General features: G+C 41.3%; 1 long non-coding RNA gene across 1 annotated transcript in view; it reads right to left on the bottom strand.

The window, feature by feature from the left end:
- Positions 1–8,036: 8,036 nt before the first annotated feature.
- LOC148137450 (uncharacterized) overlaps positions 8,037–26,093 on the bottom strand; it is a 29,856-nt gene continuing 11,799 nt past the window's right edge. Inside the window, exons 2-3 of the long non-coding RNA XR_015754297.1 lie at positions 23,159–23,329; positions 8,037–8,484 (exon numbers count right to left, since the gene is read on the bottom strand). This is a non-coding gene — a long non-coding RNA (uncharacterized LOC148137450). The remainder of the gene's footprint in view (positions 8,485–23,158; positions 23,330–26,093) is intronic.

Genomic DNA, 26,093 nt, shown 5'->3' with positions numbered 1-26,093 from the left:
TGGGTTCAATCTCCACCAGGACAGTTGGAGAAAAATGAAATCAATTTATTTGAGAAAATACGGAATTGAAAGCTCATTTCAGCTATAGTTGCCATGAAGTGAATGTAGCAAAAGAGCCTATCTGGTTCATCAGTGTGTGCTGCAAGGAAAAAAAAATCTGCCATAAGAATAGAAAGTGCTGTAGAAACTCAGCAAGTCAGGCAGCATCTGTGCAAGAGAAACAAAGTTAATGTATTGAGTTTGGTATGACTGTTCTTCAGAACTGATGGTTTGGAGGTGCTGCTGTTGGACTGGGGTGTACAAAGTTAAAAATCACACAACTGCAGTACTGTGAGCCTGGTATCTCTGGCTGAGCAGAGTAAAACACAAAAAGGAAGAGCAAGACAGGCAAGGCAGGGATTCTGTGAGCATCCAGGTAGACTCAGAGTGAGTGAAGAGCTGGAGATACAGCCTGGTGCAGTCCCTGAGTTTGGAGTGTGTCCCTGAGCACACAGCATTGGAATGATAGCTACTGGCGCAGCCTGACAAGCATTAAAATACTGAACTGTCTTGTAAGTGCATTAGAGTTGTGCCATGAAGGTTCACAGAGCCTGGTGTCTGTGAATGAGGGGTGCATGTGTCCAGTGTCCGTGGAGCCTGCCCTGAGACATTAGTGCCCGCTTACCAATATGGACATCCTTCAGAGCAAGTGGTGAGCTGAAGTAGCCACATTGAGAATTCTCAATATCCAGCTTGTATGGCCAATTTGGGAAGAAGTTGAATATTAATGAGGCAAGTTGTGATCTTCATAAGCTATTTTCCAAGCTACAATTAATTTGTAAACTCACCACCGCCTAGTGAGAAACTCAAAGACCATAAAAACTAGGAGCAGGAGTAGGCCATCTGGCCCTTAGAGTCTGCTCCGCCATTCAATAACATTAGGGCTGATTTCTTTTGTAGACTCAGCTCCACGTACCCGCACTCTCACTGTATCCCTTAATTCCTTTAATGTCCTGCATGAGAAGAAATCCAGCGAGGCCTATCTCAACTCTCTCATCCCTTGGTGAATGTGTACAGGATGCAGCGAGTTGAGATGGATGAACTCTCATACAGTGCTGACACAAACCTCAGTGCTCACGCTGCTCAGAACCTTCTAAGGTTCTCTCCTCCATCTCTCTCTCTCTCTCTCTGTGTCTCCACAGAAGTTGCCAGACTTACTCCAGAACTTCTCATTTTTATTTCAGATTGTGAACATCTACAGTAACATGTTTTAAACTTTAAAGCATCTGCTGTTATGTGATCTGCACATGATTCCCGACTCTCAGCCAGGTGAACTCTTAACTCTCTGTAGTTCAAGAGCAACTTGGGATGGGCAATGAACACTGGCCTTGTCTCCAAGGTCCAAGTGCCATGGAGGAATAACAATTTTTTTTTTAAATTACATGTTTGTCTGTTTTTCTCCTCGATTGTTTTGTCCATAGTTTTTTTTAGTGTAGCCTACAATTTGTTTTTCAGTCAAATACCACTTACGCATTTATGTGCAAACCCTGATGGGTGGTCAGTTAAAATTGTTGCAGGAGAACATGGAGAAAGCAATTGGGAAATCTTTAATTATAGATTATCTTTGATAAGTTTGGAAAATATATGCAGTCCCTTGAATGACTGCAGCACTGAACTTGTGATTTCATTAACTGCGAATGTTAAGAGTTTCAGAAATCCTGTCATTGTTCCCATTGAATAATGTTCATGCATAGCCATTGTACACTTTCATAGTCAGAAAACCATCAGGAACTGCCAATGGGCTGCTGGCTGATGGCTTGGCTGGTTAGCAGAGGGTCATTAATCATTTTAAGGCAGAATTGAGTAGGTTCTTGACTACGAGGGAAGTCAAAAGCTATCAGGCGGATGATACCACAATCATATCGATTGACAGAACAGGATCCAAAAGACTTACTCTAGCTCCCAAATCATATGTTCAAATGCATGTGCAATCAGACAGACTCCAAATCTTGTATTAACTGATCTCAGCTGAGCAACAACAGGAATCGAGGAATAGGAATAGACTACCTGGCCCATTGAGCCCAGACTGAGCCAGTAACTTTGCTGAATTAACCTCAGTGCCTGTTCTGAGGTTGAAAGCGCATACTGTATCTTTAAGAGAGAGTGAATGCTGTTCTGAATTGAGAAGCTACAAGCACTCATGTATATAACTAGATGGCAGTTCCAGAATGCACTGGAAAATTGAAAATATGTAACATTTGGTTGTGAAAGGGATACCTGAGTTTTGGTTGTTGTCTTGATGACAATTCAAATTCAGATTAAATTATGCCCCAGGATACCAAAACCCAATGGAGTTTGAATTTATTCTTTTGCCAACATCGAACTAATGAGATGATCTGATGCTGGGGGTTTAAAAATGTGGATATTTTGAAAATTGGAGAGAGAGCAATTGCCATTGAGACAGAGATGGATAGAGATCTAACATCTTGCTCTTCAAGAAATTAGGAAGATGAAAGACACAGAAGATGACAATGACTATGTGGTTTTGAAATTAATTAGGTTGATGTAACTTTAATAAGTGTCTTTTTGATACAGCATATTGTTATAGATTTGGAGACAGATAATAAGCAGTTAAGAGAAAGGGGGTCTTAGAGTTGTGAATAGTTGATTAATGTTCACTTTTAGAGTTAAAACATAAATTGATGTTACTTTCTTTAAATGGTGGAATTTGGGAGTTCTCTGTCAATCATATTTTTAACAGACTATGAAGCAAGGTGAACTTTTTGGGTGTTTGGTTTAATTAGCAAAGAGGTTTACATCTGTGTCATAACAGTGCCCATAATCAAAAAGGGACAAAAGACTCCACTTCTGATTTTTCAATGTGTGCATGTGCGTGTGTGTTAGTGAAAGACTGGCTAGTATCTGCGGAACTCTAGTGCAGTAAGGAGTCAAAGAAGAAAATGTGAAAATTTCAAAGAAAACTGAAATAAATAAAGTTTTCAAACGTTTATTCTGAATGTGTTATTGGAATTCCAGTGACATTATTCTCCAGTTGGTGATGTTCAGCTGCCAACCTGATCTTTTCCTTTTAGGACACTGCTCAGGTACACCTCAGAGGTGAGTCAAGGAGTGAGGTCTTCAATGTGACCTGATGGGAAATATGGGGCCATAGTTTAATGTCTCTGTTGAGCTACGATGGGAAGAATCATGTCCTTCCAGAGGTAGAAAGCTAAGAGACAGGAAAGGTATTCACTGAGTGGGGTTGATGTTGTAGCAGTCAGGTCACCTTCCAACCTCCATGAGAATTAGGCTTGGAGTGGGAATGCCCAGGGTCACACCTTCCCAACTAATGGAGGGAATCATCCACTGGGATTAACACAGTTGCAAGTTAGGCTGACATAATATGGCCGTTTTGGAAGCAAAAAGAGTATAGGACGCTTCTTGACTGGGGTTCTTGATCAAAGGAAATTAGAGACTGCAAGGACATTGGGCAGGATTGGCCTACTAAATGTCAATTACTGTCTTGCCTTCGAGGGCGGACCCTCCCCCGTGTTCTGGCTATTGAGGGAGTGCAGAGTAGGTTCACGAGGTCAATTCCTGGAATGGCAGGATTACCTTACACTGAAAGACTGAAGCGACTGGGCTTGTATACCCTTGAGTTTAGAAGACTGAGAGGGGATCTGATTGAGACATATAAGATTATGAAAGGATTGGACACTTGGCAGCAGGAAACATGTTTCCGCTGACAGGTGAGTGCCGAACCAGAGGACACAGCTTAAAAATACGGGGTAGACCATTTAGGACAGAGATGAGGAGAAACTTCTTCACCCAGAGAGTGGTGGCTGTGTAGAATGCTCTGCCCCACAGGGCAGTGGAGGCGCAGTCTCTGGATTCATTTAAGAAAGAGTTGGATAGAGCTCTCAAAGATAGTGGAATCAAGGGTTATGGAGATAAGGCAGGAAGAGGATACTGATTAGGAATGATCAGCCATGATCATATTGAATGGCGGTGCAGGCTCGAAGGGCTGAATGGCCTACTCCTGCACCTATTGTCTATTACTTCCAACTCCTCTGTCCCTGTCTCCTCTTGACCTTAACCATGATCTTCCAGCTTTCGTTTAGCAAGCAGCTTTTTTGTTGTGGTGGGAGTTGTACGCCATTCCCCCAAGGTCCGACTTCCAGAGAAAGGCCCTCTGGTGTCCTTGGAACTGCCTGATGAGCAGAAAATCCTTTGCCAATTGTTGGGCAAGACCCATGCACTCCAACAGTGGAAATCTCCAACTGACATCACCAATTCTGCATCACTCGCTCAGCGCGGTATTGGAGGAGAGCCTCAGGAGTGGATCTGGCATCCATGAACATTTCTGACTCTGAGGTGAAAATGTTGTCCCTTGATTTGAGAATGGCATTCAATCATTTTGGCTACTTAATGCTCTTCCTGTACTTGCCATTACAATGATATGTGAATGTGTCTGGCTGCAGTTGCAGAATTCCTTTAGCTGGTGGGAGACAGATTGTGCACTATTAATAATCCTTAGTGACCGGAGTTAGAGGCAGAGCAGCAGATGTTTGTGTAGTAAAGTGCACTTTGTTTGTCAGATAGCTTCAATGAAGTGTTTCAACAAATAGTTTCAACAGGATGGCTCAGTAGTTAGCTCTGCTGCCTCACAGCACCAAGGGCCCAAGCTCAATTCCTCTCCTGGGTGACTGTCTATGTGGAGTTTGTATGTTCTCCCTGTGTCTGAGTGGGTTTCATCTGGGTGCTCTAGTTTTCTCCCACTGTGCAAAGATGTGCAGGTTAGATGATAAATTGCCCATGGTGTCCAGAGATGTAGGGTTGTGGGGAAGAGGGATGGAGCTAGGTGGAATCCCCTGGGAACAAATGGCCTGCTTCTACACTGTAGGGATTTTATGTAATTCTAAGTCCCTTAGGAGGAGGGTCACTTTGCTCACCAAATTTATCACAATCACATCATGCAATAGGCATTGGCCTTCACCTCACGGGACTGGAAACAAAGGAGAGGAAATTATACTTAATTTATACAGAACATTGCTCAGATCCCATCTGGATGACTGTGTTCAGTTTCAGGCACCACACGTCTGGGAGGTTACATTGGCTCAAAGGAGTTTCAGCTCTTTTTCACACAGTCTATTAGAATAATGAAATGCTCTCTCTCTCTCTCCAAAAAAACTGTGAAAACTGTGACAGTTGATTAAGATTTTCCAGATTAAGATAGATTTGTTGTAGGTAAGGGTGTCAAAGGTGAAGAAAAGGGGCAGCATGGTGGCACAGTGGTTAGCACTGCTGTCTCACAGCACCAGGGAGCCGGGTTCAATTCCAGCCTCGGGTGACTGTCTGTGTGGAGTTTGCACATTCTCCTCGTGTCTGCATGGGTTTCCTCCAGGTGTTCGGGTTTCCTTGCACAGCCCAAAGATGTGCAGGTTAGGTGAATTGGCCGTACCAAATTGCCCATAGTGTTCAGGGATGTGTAGGGGGCAGTAGTCAGGAGTAAATGTACAGTGATAGGGTAGGGAAATAGGTTTGGGTGGGTTACTCTTCGGAGGGTTGATGTGGACTTGTTAGCCCGAAGGGCCTGTTTTGACACTGTAGGGATTCTACAGTTGACAATCTGAACTGCTAGGATGTATTTGATTGAGAGAGTTCACTTGAGGGACTGAATGGCCTCCTACTTTTCCTAATGTTTATTGTAAGATTCTGTACCTAGGTTGTTGTACCTAAGATGGTAATTGTGTGGTGACTTTATACACTTTATAATGTACTCCTGTACTTTTGTACTTGACTACATGTGACAACATAATCAATAAAACCAAATGATATTGTTGATGCACAATGATTTTCTTCATGAAGTGTGTCTTGGATTACTAAACAAAGAAGAGAACAGCAGATTTATAACTTTCTCCAGGAAAATGGCACCATTTTAACCGGTCTTGATATTTGATTAAGATCTAAATGAGAAAAGTTGCTGGAGAGCTTATGATTTGACAGTACCTCATCTTCTGACAGCACAACATCCAACTAAGTTTGGTGATAATGAGCTGCTGGAAATTTGGCAGCTTAATTCAAGACACAAGTGAAAGAAGATTATACTCTCTCAATTGATTGTAAAGGAAGACATACCTATTCCAAAGCACTTTGTTTACAATGAATATGTCTGAAGTGGAGTGGCCATTGTTAAGCAAGCATGGCAGCCATTTTGTGTAGGGTAAGATCCAAGAAACAACATTGAGATGAATGAGCAATCAACATGTTTTTAATTTGAGAGAGATGACCAATCCCTTTGCTTTGAATCATAGAATCCCTACAATGTGGAAATAGGCCATTTGGCCCATCAAGTTCACACCAACCATCTGAAGAGCAAGGAGAAAGTGAGGTCTGCAGATGCTGGAGATCAAAGTTGAAACTTTATTGCTGGAACAGCACAGCAGGTCAGGCAGCATCCAGGGAACAGGAGATTTGACGTTTCGGGCACAGGCCCTTCTTCACATCCCACCCAGACCCACCCCATCCCTGTAACCCTGCGTTTCTCATGCTAATCTACCTAACACCCCTGGGCATAATAGGCAATTTAGCATGGCCAATCCACCTAACCTGCACCTCTTCAGACTGTAGGAGAAAACCAGAGCACCTGGAGGGAACCCATGCAGACACATGGAGAATGCACATGGACAGTCACCTGAGGGTGAAATCAAACCTGAGGCAGCAGTGCTAACCAGTGAGCCATCCTTTTTTGCATTTTTACATTGGTTCTTGGGATATGGGTATTGCCAATAGAGCTAAGATTGATTCCCACTCCTTAATTGCCTTTGGGGAGGATGTCGTGACTCTTCTTGAAGAGCAGTTAGGGAACAGGGATAGAGTTCCAGGTCCACATGGCATATAATTGGAAGGATGTTTTCAGGTGGTGGTGTTGTCCTTGTCTCTTTCTGTTTCAATCATGGGATTATCACCTTAGCTTAGGATCTCACAAAGGATTAGAACCAAGAATCATAAAACACAGAGGAAGCCATTCAGTCTGTCATGCCTTGGCAATGCTGTAGTGCCTCACCACAGATTGGAGCACTGGTCTCAATTGCATGTGTGAGACTTGAATTTAAATAAGAGATAAAGTTATGAAGATGTGGGTGTACTGTACCTTTAAGAGAGTTAAAAGCTAGCAGAATAACCTGACAGCACCAAGTGTTCTGAATAAGGTAACAATGTAACACTTGGTCGAAAGCTAGATTAGCTGGTTGCCTGGAAATGACAAAACAGATTCGAATTAATTTCAGTTTAAATTCTACCCCAAAAAATACCAAATTCCAATCAAGTTTGAATTTAGTATATTGACAATCTTAAAAGCCAATGACACAATCCGTGCATGGGAGGGGATAACACCAGGGAAAATTGAACAGTTTGGAGGAGAACTGCCAAGCTATCAGCATGTAGACACTACCTGAAAATAGCTCTCTTAAAGGTACCTTGATCGACCATTGACCTATAAAATAGAAATCCCTAAGAAGAAGAAAAGATGACAGAGGAAGAGAAGATTTGACATCTAGCTGGTTTTTGAAAACTTGAATTTTTGGTAAACCTTCATGGGGGAGTGGGGGGGAGGTGTTTCAGACTAGTATTGTAAAGTGGAAGGTAAAAGATAGGTTAGAGGAAGGAGTTGTAAATAATTGTTAGTTTATTATTCTCTGTTATACTTTAAGAAATATCGCTGTTAATTTTTACTTTAAATAGTTCTCAAATTTTCACAGATTACTGCATGGGATAAATCTTTTCTGTGTTGTTGGTTTAAATTAAGCAAGAGGGTTTACCCTGCGTCAGAACAATAATTAAGAATGAATCAAGGTAAGGCCAAGAAGAAAATTAACCTTAATGGCTTGAAAAGCTCAGCAGGTCTGGCAGCATTTATGGAGAGGAATCAGAATTAATGTTTCGGATCAAGTCACCCTTCCTCAGAACAGTTCAAAAGAAGGGTCACTAGACCGAAACGTTAACTCTGATTTCTCTCCACAGGTGCTGCCAGACCTGTTGAGCTTTTCCAGCAATTTCTGATTTTGTTTCTGATTTACAGCATCTGCAGTTCTTTGGATTTCTTAGAAAATACACCTTGACTTGTACTGTCTATAATTTAATGACATCTTATGGCTTCCATGATGGAATTAGAAAGGCTTCTATTGGGCTGGTCACGTTATAAATTGAAGAACAGTGTGTCCTAACAGGAGTGACCCTGTAAAATGAACACAAGGAAAGAACTTTAGTTGAAAACAGAGTAATTAACTACCAAGTAAATGTAAGGAAGTAAATATTTTTAAACATTTGATAAAACAAATTAAAGCATTTTTAAAAGATGCCAAAAGGTAAAAAAAAAGTTAGAGTGAGTTCTCAAGGGACATGTCCTTTTGAGTGTAGGAGGACGGTTGTCTAGGCTGTAAGACTAGGCTTGCTTCTTATTGTCCCAACACCATCTGCAGGAGTCAGCCTTGGCTGGATACCTTCCTGTAATAAAACAAAGCCAGAAGTATGAACAGGAAAGTGCTCAAATTATAATCAGATACACATAGCAACCAAAATGCAGGGTGGTGGTCGGGAAATGTTGAATCTGACAAAATATCGAAATAAATAGTTCACCCACACATAAACCATGGGAAATTTCTGACTTTGAAACAAACCCAATATAAAATATCCACTTCCACAGGTAGGAACAAAAACAGTAGTTTCGCACAGCCAACTGAAAAGCATTATGTCCTCTGTCATTGTCTATACTTTAACACAGTTAAAGACTGAAGTCCTGAATCATTAGATTGGAAAATGTTAAAATTAAGTGGGGAGCTATCTGAGCAAACTTCAAACCATATTTTCTTTGACACAACATTCACCTTGATGCAAAACAATCATTTCAGCTTTACTTACACCTTATTGCAAGAATATATTATCTGTATTAGTTTACTCAGTACCTGGAGACTGTTCCCTCCTTCAATTTAATGAAGGTTGATCCATGCCCCAATCCATTGCATTTGATTCAAAGTCCACGCTATTGCCACTAATCAAAATTTGTTGATCACAGTCTCTCGATATTGTCAATTGATCAACCTTTTGAAGGAGGAAATTTCGCATTTCAACTATGCCTTGCGTGAATAAGCTCGCTCTCATTTCACTGGAGTAGGTCAGAAGTCACACGACACCAGGCTATAGTTCAACAGGTTTATCTGAAAGCACAAGCTGCCTTTTCATCAGGTGATGTGAAGAAAAGCACACAGGACAGCATTCATAAGCAAAAGGATGAAAAGATCATAACAATCGTGCGAGTGGAGAGTTAAGAGACCGAATTGGACTATAACCTGGTGTCGCGTGACCTCTTACCTTGTCCACCCCAATCCAACATCGGCATTTCCACATCAGTCCACTGGAGTGACCTTGCTGCAAAATTAACACTATGCCACCTCATTACGTATCACCCACTAGAGAAAATATCTCCTCTACCCTAATAAAACACCTCTACTAAATTACCTGTCAACCTTTTAAACTTAGGAAGAACAAGCTAAGTGTCCTTCAACTTAACATTTTAAGCTGTGCAATCATCCAAATCTTTGACCTTGCACGTTGGATTCTGTCAGGACCCCCAATTAGAGAGGACGAAATATGTGCCTTGCCCCTCTTCGAACAAGCTCTCTGGATTTTGCTGCATCGATGTATTTCTGAGTTGTCATTGATTTGCATATAAGCCTTTGTGTCAGTGTGACATAACTCAGGTGTGAATTTGCTGCAGTGAATTTATTGCAGAGTAATTGCAACCGAACTGTGATGAAGAATTCCTCAGTAATTCCATCAATTTGCCAGCAGCAGTAACATTTAACCAGCATTTGGACATGACCAAACACAGTGCTACTGTTCTCAACCTCCAGCAGCAAGGAACCTGGTCCACTAAATACTAGTGAGACCAATTCTCTTTGGACTCCACGCTGCTACTTAGCCATAGAGTCTGTCCATCTTCCTGGCGATTCCCTTAGGCTGAGCCAGACTATTCATAACCTGTTTGAACCTAAAATAAACGTCTGACCAAATATCTACTTCAACACTAAGAATGGCTATCTTCAAATCAGTAATGCTGATGACTATCTCTCTGCCTCAGCTCATAAGCTACTGAAACCCTCATAAGTCATTCATTCATGGGATGCGGACATTGCAGACTGGGACAGCATTTATTGCCCATCCCTACTTTCCCACTCTAGCCTTCACGATGACTTTGTTATCTCTATTTTGATATCTGACTGTCTGTGTGGAGTTTGCACATTCTCCCCATGTCTGCGTGGGTTTCTCCGGGTGCTCCGGTTTCCTCCCACAATCCAAAGATATGCAGGTTCGGTGAATTGGCCATGCTAAATTACCCAGTGTTCAGGGATGTGTAAGTTAGGTGCATTAGTCAGGAGTATATGTAGAGTAATAGGGTAGGGGAATGGGTCTGGGTGGGTTACTCTTTGGAGGGTTGGTGTGGACTTGTTGGGCCTAATGGCCTGTATCCACACTGTAGGGATTCTATGACTCTATGACTAATATTCTCCTCTCTGCCCTCTTATTTCCTGCCTCCATAAGCCTAACATGAATCACAAGTCTGTTCCTATATCCTAACTTTTGTTCATCCATTGCTCCCTTTCTCTTTGATCTACACTGGTTCCCACGCAAGCAACCTATCAATTTTAATATTCTTGCCTTTGTTTTCAGTTCCCTAGCTGTTCTCTCCTCCCAGCATGTCCACCTAATTTTATCCAGCCTTACAAATCTTTTTTTGAAGATGTTCCGAAAAAGTGTCTTGCGTCTTACCGTATTAAAGAACTATATGAATGATGGTTGCCACTATTGTACACTCTTGTTGAGTCATTAGCCCTCATAATTATTTGAGTGGGCAGAAGGGGCGGGGGGCGGGGGGGGGGGGGTGGATCAGACAATCCAGGTTGTTTTATCATTTTGAAACATCAGGGGGTTCATGCAGGTAACATGTTTCATCACATCTTCCCCCTATCCTGAGATGGGTCTCTTACCCAAATATGGGCCAAGTGCAGGGACTAGTTTAGATTGGGATTATGGTTGGAAGGGTCTGCTTCTATGCTGTATGACTCTATGACCCTAAGTGCTAGGAGAAACTTAGGAATGCAGATGCGGGAGATCAGAGTCAAAAAGTGTGGTGCTGGAAAAGCACATTGAATCAGGCAGCATCCAAGGAGCAGGGCAGTCAACGTTTTGAGCATAAACTCTTCACCAGGAAAGACTCTTAAGTGCTTGCTGCTTTTTGCCCTTGTTTAACAACTGTTTAATGCATTCTCAGGTTTTATTCTGAATTTGCACAGCTTTAAGTGTGAATTACCTTTTATGTGGAACTTTATCATATGCTTGTTTTAAGCCAAAGGGTGTATTGGTAATGTCACTGGGCTATCCATCCAGAACTCCTGACACTATTCTGAGGAAATGAATCAAATCCCACTGTAGTAGATGGTGACATCTGAAAAAAAAGAGAGACTCATGTGGTGCAGTGGTATTGTCTCTACTTCTGAGCCTGAAGGACCCATTTTCAAATCTCACCTGCTTCAGGGCTGTGCATAATATCGCTGGATTGTTTGATTAAACATATCTACGGGGGAAAGTCATTTTCTTTTCACTTGACATTAATAGAGAAACATCAGCTGAGGGAACAACACAATCCTAATACAATGTAATCAACTTCTAATGATCAAAAAAAATCAGAAAGAATGGTTAAGATATCTCTTGCTCTTCTGAATGTGTGTTACTGCTTTTTGTTAGAATATTACCATGCTAGTGATGGACAATTCAATTACTGCACAGCAACTAGCACTGATATTGACATAAAGTTCCTGATCAGATGATCTTTGCATAAATGTATACGATTCACTCAATACCATGTCTGTCCTAGTGCTTGATCCTGGAAAACACTGTAGACTGGAACTGAGTGTGGAAGGGACATCACTGGCAGTTCTCAGTTTATGAATGGACCCCATTCCTGAGTTTGTTGGTAAGTCGATGTGTATGCAATTCAGAACACAATACACTACAATATAAAATAACTGTAAGTATGAACATTTGTAAGTAGGATGTTCATAAATGGGGAGAAAGTGAGGACTGCAGATGCTGGAGATCAGAGCTGAAAATGTGTTGCTGGAAAAGCGCAGCAGGTCAGGCAGCATCCAGGGACAGGAGAATCGACGTTTCGGGCATAAGCCCTTCTTCAGGAATGAGGAAAGTTTGTCCAGCAGGCTAAGATAAAAGGTAAAGGGCTTATGCCCGAAACGTCGATTCTCCTGTTCCCTGGATGCTGCCTGACCTGCTGCGCTTTTCCAGCAACACATTTTCAGCTCTGTTCATAAATGGGGGATTGCCAAAGGAAACAAGCTCCTAATCATAACCACTTTGCAAATGATGTGCAAATCTATCAGCCAAAAGCCAGTAACTTACTAGGGCTAGAATTCTACCAGAAGAAAGTGGTAGAACTGAACTGCATAACTGAGTGCAAAGGTGGACAATGCAACTTGCAATGGTTAAATCAGGATGCTCTAAATAAAGGAAATGTCCACTTCTTGCATGTCTACTTTATATCATTAGCATTGTCATTTTGAACAATCATAATTACCAGGAATAATGATGACAGAAATAAAGATACACTACAGAGAACTGGAAAGGAAATGGATATATATTGAAACACTTCAGAGACAATTCTACAGCCTTCAGTGTTTGCTGTGCTCCGTTTTCACTTTTACATTCATCGGCAAAGTCTCATTTGGAAGAGACTTAGGAAGCAGCTGCCCCAACATCCTGACAGCTCACATTTTGCTACCTCTCCACAGTTTCCTTTGTAAGAGCCAGCCAGAAGCTACTTTGGATCCAGTGGGATGGCCATCCGTTTTATTTATGACAATGTTTGCAAATCAATTTCCCTTTTAACGCGAAATGTTTGCAATGCGATCCCCGGTGACCAAGTTGGTAAATGATACATTCAAATTGGAATTGAGCCATGGAAAGCCTGGAATCCCCCCCAGCTTCAGATTCCCAACACATCCTGAACATCTTTCTCCAGGAGGTCCAGAATCGTATTGAGAGAGGGGTCAATTCAACCAAACTTTGTATTTCTGTTAGCAGTCTTGAGCACCGATCCTGCATTGTTTTTGAACGCTTCCTCTCAGTATTTTTTTTCTGCTCACTTTCACGATGTGGGCACTACTCATAGCATTTATTACCCCTCTTTAATTGCCTTGAAAATGTAACAATAGGTCATCTTCTTGAAGTTGCAGAGTTTATCCCCCAATTGAAATTTTCTAAGCACAATTTAAATTTGGCAACGGAGGAGGAGGGGTTGTAGACACCCCCAACCTCAATGTTGTCAGACCCCAGTTAATTAACTATTTTTAATTAGAAGTGCTGAGTCAGCAACCTGTCTCTGCTTTCACCCTATATTCCCACTGAAGAAGACTTTAACTAACCTATTTCAGCACTATAAAATTACAGAATCATAGAGTAATTATAGTGCAGAAAGAGGCCATTCAGCCCATTGAGTCTGCACTGACCCTTGGAAGGTAATCCTCTGTGACTAAGAACAAGGGCTTAGCACCAAGCCCTGCAGAACCCCACAGACTTCTAGTCACACAACTATTTCTCTATCATCATCTTCTGCTTTCTGCCTCAGCCAATTTTGGTTCCAAAGGGTCTACTTTCTGGACCTGTATGCCATGAAGAACCTAACCAAAACCCTTGCGAAAGTCCATGTAAATCACATCAAATGCATTACACTCATCAATACTCCTAGCTACCTCAGAAAATTCAATCAAATTTGTCAACCATGACCTTTTCTCAATAAATCCATGGTTGAATATCCCTGATTAATCAAAGTCTCTTCATGTGCAGATGTATGCTGTCTCTCAGAATTCTTTTGATAAATTTCCCCAACACTGAGGTTAGACTGAATGGCCTGTAATTTCCTGGTCTATCCTTTCCTCCCTTTTTGAATAAGGGGATGATAATTGCAGTCTTCAAATCTGCTGGCATCTCATTTGTAACGAGGGAGGATTTGAAAATTCTACTAGGGTCCTTGATATTTCCTCCCTTTCCTCCCTCAGCAGTCTGGGATACATTTCATCCAGGCCTGATGATTTTTTCACTTTTAACAATGCTAAACACGCTGGTAAATCCTCTCTATCTGTTAATTTCTTCTAATAATTCACCATCCTCTACACTGACAACCTATCTTAGTATCATTCTTAAAGAATTAAGAGGTTGATGCAGAATATTCCTTAAGGACTGTGCCTGTATCTTCTGGGTCCACAATTTATCCTGATCATCCCTAGCGGGGAGTACATTTTCCTTAGTAATTCTCTTGTGTCCTCTCTCTCTCCCCCTCCCTCTCTCCTTCTCTCTTTCTCCCTCTTCTATCTTCCTCCCTCTCTCTCTCTCCTCTCTCTCTCTCTCTCCCCCTTCTCTCTCTCCCTCCGTCTCTTTCTCACTCTCTCCGTACCCCCCTCTCTCTCTGTTTCTCTCTCCCCCCTCTCCCTCCCTCTCTTTCTCTCCCCCCATTCCCCACTCTATCTCTCCTTCTCTCTTTATCCCTCTCTCCCCTCCTCTCTCTCTCCCTCCCTCCCTCTCTTTCTCTCTCTCCCCGTACACCCCTCTCTCTCTCCCCCCTCTCTCCCTCTCTCTTTCTCCCTCCCTCTCTTTCTCTCTCCCTCTACCTCCTCTCTCTCTCTCCCCCTCTATCCCCCTCCCTCTCTCTCTCTCTCTACCCCCTTCCCCCCTCTCTCCCCCTCTCCCCCTCTCTCTCCCTCTGTCTGTCTCTCTCTACCCCCTCCTCTCTCCCCCTCCCCCTCTCCCACTCTCTATACGCACACAAAATCTTTTGTGTTTTTCTATGCTCTACCAACCAATGCTTTATTTGCTTTCTAATATCCTATTTAAGGTCCCCCCCCTTGCACATTTTGCCACTTGATAACCAGGCTTCTCTAGTCTTGGTACCACTCTTCACCTTTACAGGAATATGTTTTATCTGTACTCTCACTATTTCCTCCTTGAGTGCCTTCCAATGGTCCCACACACTTTATTCAGCTAGCAGCTGCTCTAGTCCATTTATAGAGTCAAACAGCTCAGAAACAGACCCTTTGGTCCAAGTCATCCATGCCAGCCATGTTTCCCTAGCTAAACTACTCCCGCTTGCTCGTGTTCAGCCCATATCGCTCTCAAGCATTCCTATCCATGCACTTGGCCAAATGTCTTTCAAGTGTTGTAACTGTACCCTCCTCTACCACTTTCTCTGAAAGTTCATTTCACATGTGCACCACCCTCTGTGTGAAAAAGCTGCCCCTCAGGTCCCTTTTAAATATTTCCCCTCTCACCTTAAAATTATGCCCTCAAGTTTTGAACTCCCCTGTTCTAAAGAAAATATCTTTGCTGTTCAGTGTCTCTACACCCCTCATGATTTTATAAACCTCTGCAAGGTCACCCCTCAACCTCTTATACTGCAGGGTAAGAACCTCCTTATAACTCTCCAGTCCCAGTAACATCCTTATAAGTCTTTTCTGTGGCACGGTGGCACAGTGGTTAGCACTGCTGCCTCACAGTGTCAGAGACCCGGGTTCAATTCCTGCCTCAGGCAACTGTCTGTGTGGAGTTTGCACATTGTCCCCGTGTCTGCATGGGTTTCCTCCAGGTGCTCCAGTTTCCTCCCACAGTCCAAAAATGCACAGGTTAGGTGAATTGGCCATGCTAAATTGCCTGTAGTGTTAGGTGAAAGGGTTAATGTAGGGGAATGTGTCTGGGTGGGTTGTGCTTTGGCAGGTCGGTGTGGACTTATTGGGCCGAAGGGCCTGTTTCCACACTTTAAGTAATTTAATCTTTCCAATTTAATAATATCCTTCCACTTGGGTGAAATAATTTCTTGTCTTAGTTAAAATTAGCTTATCCCCAGTTTATTCCCAGTCTCTTTCTTACACTTTTCAATACCTGTCCCAAATCTAACTGAGTTATGGTTATATCTCCAACACACTCCCCCTATTGCTTTTCTCTTGCCCTGAATGGAAAGAATGGTGCGGAACAATTGCACTTATCATTAAAATTGTGAAACTTTTCTCCCTTTTAATGTATTTTCCATGACAAACAGATCTCATCAAAAATTCAAACATTTTAATAACTAATTTTTACAAAACTGCATCAGAAGTTTTATTATAAATTTTAAACCAATTGAAACTTCGTTTCATACCAACACCATTTTTCCCACCAAAAACAGATTATCTCTCTTATCGTCTAATTGTTGTTTGTACAGATGTTAACACTATATACACTGGTGCAACTGGACACCACTACTCATTAAAATATCTGAACTTTGACTTCTACCAAGGGGAAAAAGGTTCTAAAAATACCAGCCTGGAAAAGATTGCAATTGATTTATCATTAATGCTGACCTGTACACACTATATTCACCAGGTTCAAAAACAGGACTTTATTCTTGGTTACATTCAGCTTGCTGTCTCTCAATATTAGCGACGTGAAAAGTAATTCACAAACTAGCAATGAATGAAAGGTCACACAGCTCATCCTGCACAAACTGGCGTTCAATGTCACATTCAGACTGTTTCCATTGCCCTACTATCCTTGGTGTTAACCTCACACCTCATAAAACGCACTTAATCAAGGTTCTGTCTACTGGGTGTTGAAATCCTTTAGTCTGTTCACCTTTAATGTGCTGAATGGACGTCTAATCCATCATCTTCTTGATTTTGAAAGTCAAAAATGTAAAACATTGCGGATACCAGAGTCTGAATTAGAAACAGAAAGTGCTAGAAACACTCAGCAGGTCACACAACATCAGAACAAAGAGAAGCAAGAGTTAATGATTCCGGTTGATGAATGTTCAACAGCATTGAAAGCCATTCATTTTGACTGATTTTTTTAAGGAAGGGTAGAGTCAGGGAAAAGAGGGCAGAGAAAGAACAATATGAAAGATTACAGTCATTAAAATACTTGCTGTCGATTGTTTTGAAATTGTCTAGCCTCCGCCCATATATTCTCAGTTCATTTCAGTTAGTAGGTGAACAATTTGTGGGAAAGTGAGGCAAATTAGTAAACATGTGCCAAATTCTGCAGCCTGGGTCCAGATCCAAGTTGAATGAAAACCTCTCTGCTAAGTGTGCTGTGTGGTTTGTTTCAATCCAGTTCAAACTGAATAAATGCTCACAGTGCAAAAACTTCACACTATCTACAAGGTGATGGTGCCCAAATTAGAAATATCACATTAGTGTCAAAGCAGAGCCAGTATCCAGGATTGGAAAGTCATTCCCATGCAGAATAATTGTATTGTAATCATTGTACTGGCAACTTACAACTCAAAATATCTTAATGAACTTAAGCTTTGCAATACAGGCAAGGTGCATTCCAAGGCAAACATGTTTATTTGACACAGAAACAGAAATTGCTAGAAAAGCTTTGCAGTTTTGGCAGCATCTGTGGAGAGAAATCAGAGTTAACATTTCCTCAGAACTGATTCCAGTATCCACAATTCTTTCAGTTTTATGATGTTTATTTGGCAGCTAGTCATCAGAAGTGCTTTTCTGTTCACAAACAAAAGATCACCAGGAAAATGACACTGGTGATCACTCTGGGCTTCAAATTTACACTTAAAAGTCTTTTAATGATTTCTTTTGGAAATAAGGGGACAGTTTATAAAACAGGTTTGCTTGATTCAATCAGAAATTCTACTCTGTATTAGGTAGATTTAGCCAGGTAATTACCACAAAACAGCCAGAGTTCCTGTTATTGATTATGATCTTTGCTAAGAAATGCATTGGTCTTAGCGAACCTTCCAATTTAGCGAGCAAAACTACATCCAAATGCCTTGGTATTGATCTTTAGTGCTGACAGACCTGGGTTCATGCGCAATGCCCAAAATGTGACAGAGTTTGAATATTTCTAGTGCTTTCCTTTGGTGCAATGCACAAACACAATTTTCTATTGCTATTATTAAGGTGGTTCATGGAGTCTTGAGTAAAGCACCAGAGTGAACTCAGTGAGTGGGAAACTCTAGAAATCCAAGGTTGTGGTGCTTTTAACTCATGACAAAGTTAAAACCAAATGCAGGCTTCTTCGGTTGATCACTTCTTCAGTGTAAGGCAAGGACCATGCTATCAATAACAGTTTTAGTTTCTGAGTAATTACTTCTCTGGGTTTTGCTTTTAAATTAGGAAGTAAACAGCAGAAGAATTTAAGATTTCCTTGGTGAGTTGTTGGATAATGAATAATCCTTGCTTTTGTAACATAATTAGGGATTTTGGCTCAATCTTCTGGATATTACACACTTCCTTTGACTTTGGCATGCCCAAGAATCTGTTCCACTGTCACTGTGAATGCCAATGTCATGGAACTGTTGATATTTGGAAAATCTAATCAGTGAAGTTTGAAGGTTAACCGGGATGAAGGATATTATGTAACATTCACTCATTAAGTTTGGTCATAAATGCTATGAAGTGACATTTAAGTTAAGAAAGATTCACATTCTTCTCAGAAGCGATATATGTGGATTAACTATAACTAGTATCATGTACACTCTGATGCATGTTCCTTCCAAATTCCGGTTATTAACACTGAACAGGTTATGTTACAATGTAAGTTTATTTCTATACAACAGTATGGAGCTAATTTTGTGAACATATACATTGGCTATACTTATAGTTCACCACAAAGCCAAAAAGTCAGAACTAGACCAGGAAATGCTTCGAAGGTTATTGGATTTTAGGATAGGAAGCTCCAATGAATTCAGTACTTAACATCCTTCTGGTGCTTTTTAAAGAGAAAATGTGCAGAAATTGGAACACTATGATTAGAATGACAATATTGCGAAAGTGACTGGGTCTGGATATCCCAAGCTAGGGGATTGGGATAATGAGGTTCAAGGCAGTAATGTCTGTTGTGGAATATGGTTCAAACATGGACAAAAGAGCAGAATTCCAGAGGTGAGGTGTTAGTGAAAGCCTTGACTTCAAAGCTGCAACCAAAGAGCCCAAGCAAAACTGGAATCAATGGGTACCAGAGGGCAAATTCTTCACTGATTGAAGTCAGTCCAGGCACACAGGCAGATGCTTGTGGTTGTTGGAATTCAGTCATCTCAGCTCCAGAGCATCTCTCCAGGAGTTCCATAGGGTAGTGTACTAGGCCCAACCATCTTTAGCTGCTTCATTAATGACCTTCCCTCTATAAGATCAGCAGTGGGGGTGTTTGCCAATAATTGCACAATGCTTAGCACCATTTGCAACTCCTCAGATACTGAAGCAGTCCATGTTCAAATGCAACAAGATCTGGACAATATCGAGGCTTGGGCTTACAAGTAGCAAGTAACATTCACCTCATGTAAATGTCAGACAATGACCATCTCCAATAAGAGACAATCTAATCATTGCCCCATGACATTCATTGGTGTAGCCATCACCAAATATCCTGACATTAACATCCTAGGGGAGTTACCATTGACCAGAAACTCAGCAAAACTTACCACATAAACACAGTGGCTACAAGAACAGGTCAGAAGCTCCCCACTGTGCAACTCCTTCAGCCTCCCCCAGCACCTGTACACCACTAGAAAATGTTCCCCCACCTCACTGAGGGTCAAGCTGATGTTTCAAATCTCAGAAGGGAATCACAGTAACTGGTCTCCTCTCACTGCTATCACAATTTTATATGATCAGTGATTCACTGCCCCCAATCCTTCTTAGGTTACTGATAACATAAGGGGAAGGATGCTCACATAATGTCTTAGAGGCAAAAAACCCCGCAGATGCTGAAATTCAAAGTAGACAGGCAGGAGGCTGGAAGAACACAGCAAGCCAGGCAGCATCAGGAGATGGAGAAGTCAACGTTTCGGGTGTAACACTTCTTCACGACTCTGAAGACACGTAATGTCTTAGGCAGACATTTGGCTCACATTTGATGAACAGTAATGGGTTTATTACATATTACTTAGTAGCTACTTCCAAAACCAACCAGCTATAGCAGAGGAAAACGTCATTCAGCCCATCATGTCTACAAAAACTAGCCACTCAATCCAAAGCAAAAACTATTTTCTTATCAATTTGTTCAGAGATGGTATTACACATCTCTGGAATGAGTTGGATATTCCAATCTTAACTTCCAGTACCTCATCTGGTGTCGTACAGGTTACAGCAACTCTGCAACAGATCCAGGTTCCTCTTAAATAGTGTTCAGAGATGTGTAGGTTAGGTGCATTAGCCATGGAAAATGTAGGGTTATAGGTTAAGGGGATGGGTCTGGGAGGATTACTCGTTGGAGGGTTGGTGTGGCCAAATGGCCTGTTTCTATGGATTTTATGTTCTAAATGAACTGTGAGTCTCTGCCTCAACCAACAAGCCAGACAGTGAACTCCAGACACCTTCACCTCTGAGTGAAAAAGTTGTTCTGATGTCTTCTGTAATCTTTCTATCAACTGCCTTAAATCTGTGCCCCTGATCACTGACTTCTATGATATCGAAGATTTTTTTTAATGAGGGAATGGGCTCAATTTAAGAGTAAGGACTTTACTGAAAGGGCTAAAACATTTTCTCACAATATTAGTGACAAGCATAACAGCAGACCTGGCAAGATACAAACACATAAACAAAAGTTAACTCCTCCTAGGAATAGTCCTTTATATTCTGATGGGTGGAGCGTATCTTGTGGGGTCAGTTAGCTTTTCAGGTCCTACCTTTCTTATACAAAGGAAGAAGTTTGGGCAGATGGAAGATGAGCTTAGAGCATATTTCCGAAAAAAAGAGACTAATTTTTTCCAAAGCTTTTCATCTTGCACTCATCAGGACAATTTGCAAGGATAACAACAAAGGAAAGCACCAATATTTATACTATACAGAGAGACAAGTGCTGATTGGTTGGAAAACTCTGATTAGCAGAGATATTGCAATAGAGACAGACACAGGATGTGACCGATAGGGTACCCTTCGTTGTCCAGTACTTCTTGGGAGCAGAGAAATTACGCCATGTTCTTCACAGCCTGCAACGCATTATCAGTGAGGTTAAGCACCTCGACAAGACCTTCCCTATGCCCCCACTTCTCACCTTTAAACAACTGCCAAACCTTAAATAGACCATCGTTCACAGCAAACTGTCCAGCCTTCAGGACAACATCGACCACAACACCACACAACCCTGTTAGGGCAACCACTGCAAGACATGTCAGATTGTCGACACGGACAACACATGGGGACACCACCCATCATGTATGCGACAGGTACTCAGGTGACTCGACCTACTTTGTCTATCTCATACGCTGCAGGCAAGGATGCCCCAAGGCATGGTACATTGGTGAGACCAAGCAGCTGCTATGACAACGAATGAATGGGCAACGTGCAACCTCCCAGTCAGGGAACACTTCAGCAGTCAGGGACATTTGATCTCGGATCTTTGGGTGACCATCCTCCAAGGCAGACTTCAGGATACGTGACAAAGCAGAGTGGCCAAGCAGAGGCTGATAGTCAAGTTCAGTAACCATGAGGATGGCCTCAATCAGAACCTTGAGTTCATGTCACACTACAGGTGACTCCACTGCACTATACACACACACACACACATACACACACACACACACACATATACACACACACACACACACAAGTCTATGAGGTAAATTTGCATTTGCAGAATTGTAATTGCAATTAAATTCTATTTTGTTCAAAAAGCACACAATCTGCAGGCAGTCAATGCAATCAGTCAATCCATATAATATTTTATAAATTCCTACTTTGGAAATAGAACCAGTCTGGCTTCTGACTGGGATGCAGTCAGAATCTAACCTCACACCTTTAATGTATTGCCTGAGCTGAGATGTCACCTCGTTTTATAAAACCTTAAGTTATTTCAAGAATGTGACTTCAAGGAAGTTCTGGAATTTACATATTAATGAACCGAAACCTGTAACCCATTCTAAAAGATAAAATACTTAACAACACCGAGATTCGTTCAATAAATTACATCATTTACACGACACTGTAATCTTTTGCTATAAATTCTGTGTCTTATGATGCTACTCCATAGCTACCTGATGAAGGAGCAGCACTCTGAAAGCTAATACTTCCAAATAAACCTGTTGGACTATAACCTGGTGTCATGTGATTTTTTTACATAGAGAATGCAACAGTTACTAACGATTGACTGTTAACTGCTGGGCATCATTTCAATTTTAGATCAGGCAGATTGACTCTGGATAGTCAGGGCATTGCCCTGGAAATGAACCAGCAAATGACTGTCACCTATTCTGTTGAATTGAAATAAGTGCAGTGTGTACACGTGTTCTTCCTATCTGTGAAGAGCAGGGTCTGTGTTTTAATGTATGAAGCCTCCAGTCCAGGCAAACACATCCAAAGCCCAACTGATAATTCTAAATTGACCATCAGTACAATCCTTTCCACACTCAGGATTATCCAGCAAATGTTGATCCCTTCCTTGTTGATACATTTCTCCAGACCCAAACGCACTTATGTTTTCTGAGGAGCTAATTTCACAGGCTTTCTTGAGTTCACAATGAGTGAGTTTACGAATGACTAAGTGCAAGAAGAATTAGTATCATAACACAGATTTGAAATAAAAGGTGAGTACAAAAAGATTGTATCTACAAAATAAATGGAATCAGTCTTTGATTTTTTTCTGAAGAACAGATTGTCAAACCTTCCTGACATTGATTTGGAGGCTAGTGGTAGCATTGACATTGGTCATTTGACAGTCGATTTCAAGACTCTCACTTTTGCAGTTTGACTGAGAATCTGTTGTTTGATTCTTTTTGAAACTCTCTCTGAATTTAAGCATTCAAGTTCAAAGAAAGACAGAGAGAGAGAGAGACTGTTTTTTGTCCTTCCTTTTGGCTAGCTTGTAGCACTCAGAGTGGAGAGCCACATTTACCTACAATTTGCCTTGGGCTAATTCTTTGACTGTGCCCTTTATAGCATGCCAATGGTTGAACCCAGGCTGGTACCTCCATGTGTCTTAGCTGATTAACACACAAGAGAACCTCAGTCCCATGAGACCCCACCAGTAGATCTTGACAGAGTTTTTTTTGAATAGGTCTCCTTGTATATTTTTGAAAATGAAATGTGTCTGCAGTATGAGACATCATGCACAAGGTGTGACTTACCTTTGGGCAAGAGATCATTAGCCTCTCATTAGCAAGAAATCTCACAGTCCAGTCTGTACTTGTCACTTTCCACTTTGAAGGGTTCATGTTTGAATTTGCTTTTACATCTGTATGTATGGCATTATGTGGTTCTCTTTCTCGGGAGAGATGCTCGATTCACATCTGCCCTCTCTAACAAAAAAACACATATTGGAATTACAAGTTAAAAATATCCTGAGTATTTCAGGGCTCTGACCCATAGTCACCATACTTCCCCCGCATGTTGGACCATGTCAGCAAGTTTAATGGACTCACTTGTCCTTTCCTGCCCTTTTCATATGTTTTTAGGTATACCGTTCATATCAAGTCAATTCTCTGTGAGATTCCTGAAGCTTCCTGACTTCAGGATGAAGAGGAAATCTTCACAGATGTGAGCCATGTGAAATGTTGAAGGCTTCCAGAATAATAATGTGGGGGTCCCTTTGCACAAGCCACTCAAGCAGACAACAAAATAATGCACTCTGAGCAACATGTGCTGCTTAATGATGAACATTAAAGTGCTCACAAAAGTCTACAATAAAAGTTGTCTTATGTGAGTGATGAGCTGGCACCGCGATATATTACTGTCTGTTTTTTTCCTACAATATGTTTTTGAATGAAGCCTAGGTCATTGAGATGAGAGTGTTTTAAATACTAGCTCAAAGAGTCCAAACTAAAATTAATTGTTGCAAGTTCAGTCTAAATCCTTGGGGGTATTGGTTCACAGTGCAAGACATCCATAATTCAGGCCTAATTGGTTCTCTCATTTGCAATATTTTCTGTCAGCCACATTATACAATGAGGCCACACATACTCAGACCTATTTACTGATGCAAATAAACAGACTCAAGGGCAGTTGTACTTGGCTAATAGCAATTTCATGAAATATCCCTCATGAATATTGCAATCTTTAATATGCATTTCATTCTAGACATTGTGTCTGTTCCAAATTCTACAGTGTGACGTTAGTGTTCTGCTACCTGCTTAGATAGGTCTTACTGGCAGATTACATTAGCATTTGATGCAGAACTGATACTCAATAGTGGATTTGCAATCTGGGCAGAGCGTGGTTAAGATGGCTGTGATTAAAATTCCTTCAAGCTCTTCTCCACTACCATGCTTTCTTCCAGTTTTATCTTTTTATTCTTTTCATTCTTACCCTAGTCAAAATGGAGCTGGATTGTGGTGACACTGTATTTTACTGTATTATTCACTGTAAAATGCAAGTGGCAATAAATCATTCAAATTCACATTCAAATTCAACCCTAGACCAGGCTGGTGATGACCAACTGTGAAAGTGACAGTCACAATTCACAGCTTGATGATGCTATTGGTGCTGAAACTTTATTGCTGGAACAGCACAGCAGGTCAGGCAGCATCTAGGGAACAGAAGATTCGACGTTTCGGGCACATGCCCTTCTTCAGGAATGAGCAGAGAGTGTTCAGCAGGAGAAGATAAAAGGTAGGGAGGAGGGACTTGGAGGAGGGGCGTTGGAAATGTGATAGGTGGAAAGAGGTCAAGGTGAAGGTGATAGGTCGGAGTAGGGTGGAGGCGGAGAGGTCAAGAAGAAGACTGCAGGTCAGGAAGGCGGTGCCGGGCTGGAGGGATTCGGCTGAGACAAGGTGGGGGGATGCTATTGGTGCCACTGCACCAGTTTTATTTAGGACACCCAAATATATAAATATCCATTAATAGTACTCAGGCGGGAGACAAAGGTTTAGTGAAAAGCAGCATGAGGTAGTGGTTTATTTTTCTGTGGAATTCTATGGAAGAGTGGGAGTGCTTCTCTTGGCCTCTTAAGGAATCTTTGAGCTTCTTCATACTAGGTCTTCCTTTGTTGTCCATGCACCAATGTCCACTGCCAAATTCTCTCCTCAGTATTAATTTCACACACTGATGACCCTTCCCTTGAGCCTCACGCACCCTCAGGCTTCCGGTCAAATTACTATTCCGATCTGACAGACCTGCTGCCATTTGCAAAGTCAATCGGAAAAAGAGTTATCTTATTTCAATGAGACTCAGATGTAAAAATAGCTTTAACCTGACATTAAATGTTTAATTTTCCTTCCTGCTCATATCCCGTCCTGAGCATGGTCCACACTAAAATTGACTCATAGAGTTACACAGCATGGAAACAACCCTTTGGTCCAACCCATCCATGCCAACCAGATATCCTAAACTGATCTGGTCCCATTTACAAGCAGAAATAGCCAGGACGGCTGAGATTGGACTCTTGGGTGTTTAGAATTGGGTTCTGTTGATGCAGAAAGGCAAAACATAAAGTCCTTGTCATATATCTAACTTGTGCTTTTCTTAAATTGTGAGCATTTTATACAGATGTTTAGTACATGAAATGGAAAATATCTCCACTACAGATATATTCCTCCTTATCAAAATTTATGCCCCATTGAAAAACTAGCATTGAAATCAATCAAAATGAACCATAAATCAGTTTGAAGGGCATTAAATACACAATAAGCAGAATAACGAACAATAGCTTGTCAGGTTAACTTGTACTTTTCCTCACAAGGCATATCTCTTGAGAGTGAAAATAATTTTCATATCACACAGTAAATCTTTCCCTACTGTATTTATTTAGACTTATTCCAACATTTTAAAACAGAAGAGAGAGAGAGAGAAAGAGGATAAGTTTATAATTCTGTCTGTGTAAGAATAAAACTAGAAAGGCTTTTTCAAAAATGAAATATTTTTAATATTGCATAACAGAAGTGAGGATTTGTTTAAAATTATAGGAGCAATAGTTTATTTATTTGACAATCTTTTTTATATTTATTGGCTGCTAATAGAAGTCTATTATGACAAATTTTTGGCAGATTTTAGAACAAACCGGAGGAGAAATAGAGTTGGTTGATGTTCTTGCTATGCTGACTTCACCAGTGAAGTGGGCTTTCTGTC

Source organism: Chiloscyllium plagiosum, unplaced genomic scaffold (genome assembly GCF_037043375.1).
Source record: "Chiloscyllium plagiosum isolate Xiang-an unplaced genomic scaffold, Cpla_swu_hap1 HiC_scaffold_43, whole genome shotgun sequence".
Classification (NCBI taxonomy): domain Eukaryota; kingdom Metazoa; phylum Chordata; class Chondrichthyes; order Orectolobiformes; family Hemiscylliidae; genus Chiloscyllium; species Chiloscyllium plagiosum.
The sequence above is the reverse complement of the archived record's forward strand: the minus strand, read 5'-3'. Positions and strand labels throughout refer to the sequence as shown.